The sequence below is a fragment of the Dufourea novaeangliae genome, unplaced genomic scaffold (assembly GCF_001272555.1).
Source record: "Dufourea novaeangliae isolate 0120121106 unplaced genomic scaffold, ASM127255v1 scaffold391, whole genome shotgun sequence".
In the NCBI taxonomy this organism is placed as follows: domain Eukaryota; kingdom Metazoa; phylum Arthropoda; class Insecta; order Hymenoptera; family Halictidae; genus Dufourea; species Dufourea novaeangliae.
Genome location: NW_015374308.1, coordinates 547,140 through 552,315, shown reverse-complemented (window position 1 = coordinate 552,315; position 5,176 = coordinate 547,140).

Genomic DNA, 5,176 nt, shown 5'->3' with positions numbered 1-5,176 from the left:
ATCGTTTAAAAAGGTATTGTTGAATGCAAAGGGACCCCAAAAAAATATTAGTTCTTAAAAAGTTCATTATATCTTTAGTACCAATGGTATAAGTACGAATATTTCTGTCGTTATAATTCTGTGATAGTTTACTTACATTCCTGTTTTCGTTACACTGAATTGTTATCCTTGAATAAAGTTAATACCAATCGAAAGCTTATATTAGTTAATCCGACATACACTTCCATTGACAAGGATTTTGAAACTTTTGTTTTAAAAAAATATCAATGGTTTGAACTTGACAATTGGAAAGGTACGAATAATTCAGAGTAGAAAGAAATTTGCTCCTGACTGAAAGCAAACAAAATCTCTGCTAATTTACTAACGCGGAATATGACTGTAATGAAAACGACGCATATATTATCAGGGGCAGGCCACAGGCACATAATTGCATTAGGTACCGCTATTTATTATGTCCATGGAATTTTCCCCCCTCGGCGCTTTTATTTATTGTCGTTCTGAAGAGGGTCGCTATTTTTATCGACCATACAATTATCAGATGGTGTATTTGACCAGACAAGGATGCCCTCGTATTTTTCTGGTACTTCGCCCACATGTTTCGTCGTTTCTTGACCCTCTAGAAACCTTTATTAAATGTGAGGAAATAACTGATGGAAATAAGAAAAAATCCTTCTCGTCTAGTGTTAAAATCCAAATAGTGTAATTAATTACTTAATGACCTGTTCAAAAAATTTTCAAGTTTCACATAGAGTTTGGTGAACTCTTTTATAATACATGTTTATATAGTAGTATAAGTAAACTATTAGTCGCTTGAAAAATGGTTGAAATAAAGATTACATCGCTCCACAAAGTAGTAATCAATGGTTATATTGTCATCAAAGAGGTATGTATTAGTAAAAACAGGTTTTATATCTATGCCAGTGCATTCATATTTATGTTGCACAAATAGTTTATCCGTATTGTATGAAAAAATGGAAAAATTTCCCAACATGACCGTTTCCGTAAGTTTGTTCCATTATAATACATCACTGCTTTGCTTTGTTAGTGACATTATTAAAAAAATGATTTGTTGCTTTTTTTTGTATAAACAAACTCTTTAGGCATAGTACTTTCCAACCTAATGTAAATATTTGCAAAAACAAAATGAATTTAAATAAACAATGAGGTTAGTATTCAAATATTAGTCAATTAGAATATTTTAAATGCTTCCCTTGTAAGATTTATATTGCTTAAGTTATGCCACTATCAAAGCAAAGCAGCGATATATTGAGATTCATTCCGGGTACTGGGATAGGTACAACTACGTATCATTAAAAAGAATGTAATCAACAAAAAGTTACTAATGGGAGTAATGGGACGCGACTAAGGATAGTCGAGGAGCTATGATGGGCTATAGGGCGCATTTCTAGTTTCCAAGTATACATTGATATACTGCTTCATTTTGGTCAGAACATTATTGTAAGACGGTTATACTATGCCATTCAAACAAACAAAGTGATAAATGATAATATCTCTATGTATAATTTTGTCAAACATTCTTACAAATGTTTTTACAGATATTTCTAAACTCCGAAAAAAGAATGTTTTTATACGTATAATGGTACTATTTATTGGATTGAAATTATTGTTAAGGTTTGGTCACCTATTATTTACGATTACACTGTGCATATTAATAAATATAGTCTATGTAAAGGGTTTCTGTTTTGCTCTCAGTTACAATACTATACTAATATAATTTTTCGGTAGTACTTAAAAACGGTCAGTAATTTCGTAAGGATAATAAAGCTATTTCCTCTAAATAATTTAAGTTAAAACAAATGAATAATCTTGGAGTAAAATTACTTGGTTTTCAGAATATTAATTCCTGCGTGGTAATTTCTTTTATGTGAAATTACTTTCATTGTTATAATTATAGTACTTATATAGAGCCACATTTTATAAAATATTGATTATATGTTATTCAATATGCATTATATTGTTCGTATCTTATAGTTGTAACAAGTACTATATAAAACAATGGGGAACATTTAGACACTGCAAAAGAACTTCTACAATCATCCATAAATATCCTTCAGGATTTGGTGCAACAAATCAGGCCTTAAATTGTCATTTCAAAACACACAATGCATTTTGTTAACTAAAAAAAAAATTCGCTAGAACCTACCAAAATTATATTGTACATTGGAGAAATTTAAACAAAATTTGTAGGTAGCGTTAAATTTCTTGGATGCATCCTTTCACTAATAATCTTGTATACAATAGTATTCGACGCGACGTAAAGAAGGAGAAAAAACAGTTAATTACACTATTGATGTCTATGTGTAATACGTGATGTAATGGACGAATGCTATTTTTTCCTTTACTATACATCTAGAATAAACTTTCTCATTACGCTAGATTTTATCAACATATATAATATTTAATTACAAACGCAACTGAAATATGGAATAGCGACTTTAATATAATCCTATCTTTCATACATGTTGTCTGTGTTTCTAATACAGAGAACAGTTGGTTTAGTCGCAGAACAAAGTGACATTCCTTCCTTTTCTTAGGAAGGTTACGGATGATCGCGGGCCAAATCAACCATCGAGAGGCAAAATGGTAGACTCACGAATGGATGTTTGTTCAGTGAAGCGAGGAAGGGAAATGAAATTTTTGTAACAGGTGGGGCAGGTTATTTTTTATTGTATCCTGATTCTAAGACTTTCACGGAATAATATCGGTCCTTTGTCGCTTCCTCTCTGTTCGTACATTTAAAGAAGTGATTACTTTTTATCTGTCCACTACTGATTCGAGGATATGTTGGTGAAAGTACACCTCATACACCAAGTAATACCCACAAAACTAATCTAAACTTTCTCGTACAGTACTACAAAATTTTTTGCTATTTGTGTAACCAAATTTGATTAATCTGTTCTATTTATTGTTTATGAGAAAAATATACATAATATACAAATATATACATAAGGATAGGATTGTGAATATTACTGCTTCAGTTAAAAAATTGCACTTTTGATTAAACGTGTCTAATGTTGTACAGTTCAGTTTCTTAACCCTTAACTAGTAAGATAGAATCTGAGGAACCTTATGAAATTTGTTAACAAATGAAAATCAAACACCCATACGTGTAGAGACCTCTGGTAATCATTAGCTGCCAATTGTGGTTCAGTCTTCGTGGAGTAAGCATACATTGTGAATTTATTGCATAGTTTGGGACGGTACCATTTTTGAGGTTCATAGGACACACCTCAGAATTCTTTTCAAAGGAGTTTCTATCTATTTTTTTGAACAGAATGTTTTTTATCTTAAAATGTTTATTTATAGTCAATTCTATATTTGTAAATTATTGTATCTTTATTTAATAATTGTGAATGCAAAACAACTGGTGTATTTATCTTTCTTATGAATAAAACTTTATTCATACTGCTTGTATCACTATATCTACTATGTAGAAAGATTTGAATCCTTCTTTTCCATAAAAAATATAAAAAATTGTGATGTTTATATAGAAAACAATTGGGGTATGTAATGTTCCACATCACTAGTTCAGTAATAACACTTTTAACTCCCCTTATAAGGGTTAATAATAAGACGATAACTTTAAACTTAATAAAGACTATCATTTAGCTACTATCACCACCTTCCCAACAACACCATAAATTCTGGCTCGCATAGTGTAACCATTTAATTATAAGTACTAGATTTAGTATTTATCAAGCCATGACTACAAACACTTGTAAACAAGCAATTGACTCGTACATCAAAGTACCAGCTAGGTACTTTCAGTTTAATATTCCATGAAGAACGCACAATGTAACTCGTAATGCCAAAACCAGACTGAATTAATGATCATGCTAATGTGTTGAATTCCATTTACATTATTCCGAATATTACGATTTCATAGCTTTACAGGACATGTATAAACATCCTACTAACCGGAGATTCTTCTTACAGTACATGGGTTCGTTTCCTGTGGCGATTCCCGACATTGCCAGCCGTGCTGAATACGTACGCTCCCAACTGGAGACCCTCAGAGTGAGTACCCTTTCAAACAAATTCTTTTCCCCGAAGGCAATGGCCTTATAAGGAACACAAGAAGCATGGGATCAATGTAGTTTACAGTAAAACCTATCATCCGTGCGGACGCGTATTCATCGTGTGCCGACCGATTGCCAATGCACGAAAAGGCGGATTATTCTGGCACGCCTCGTCGCATAATAAGAATCAATAAGATCGAGGAATAATGGCGAGACATGTCTCGAGTCCTATTTCTACTTTGTTTGTTTTCCGGGTTTGCATGCATGATGAATTGCGAGTTTTATATTCAGATTGAGGCAATACCATACCATTATTCAATACCCATCAATTACATATTGATAGTGATCATAGCAGACCGTGAAACTCGTTTGAAGTACGTGAAGTCTTTTTCTTATTTCTATTCTCGTGTAATACTTGTTTCATATATGTATGTGTGGATTTATTAAATGCAGAATAATTATAGTATTGTTTGTTGAAATTCTGTTACGGAAAAGTTGTTGATAAACGCTATAATGCAACTTTCATTTTGACAGAATGGTCTGAATGCAAGGGCAGTAGCGTGACACATGATAGGAAATGCAATTTTGCATAAAGTAGGTCCAATAAACATTAGTTCATAGATGTTATCTTCAGTAAGTTCAATAGCTAAGGAACGTAAGGAAAATTCTAATGAATCAGCCACTGGAATTTTTTCTTCGTTGCATTTTAAACAAATTAATGGAAACGATTGAAGATATTTTTCAATATTTTATAGATACTTTTGTTCCTTATTATTAGCAAATAAAGTTACAATTTAGAACTGTTCTGATCTTATAATCAATACTTCTTCTTTATAAAGCAGTGATTTCTAAATTCAATTTAGAATACTTTCAAAACATAGAAATCGAACGTAAATATACGTGCAGCGTTAAGTTTTTCAATGACAATTTTCGAAAGAAGTGTTTTCCAAGATATTTAAGGGAACACTAATTCGAAATTGTATTTTCTAAAACCGTTTAGTTCAACAATGTGTTGTTTTTCATTTGTTTTTTATGTAAATTATTTCATTTGAGTTGTGTTATCAGTTTGATAACACCTCGTATGTAGCTATTTCTGTAACTAACTATATGTAAAGTATTAAAGCTAATTAATAAAA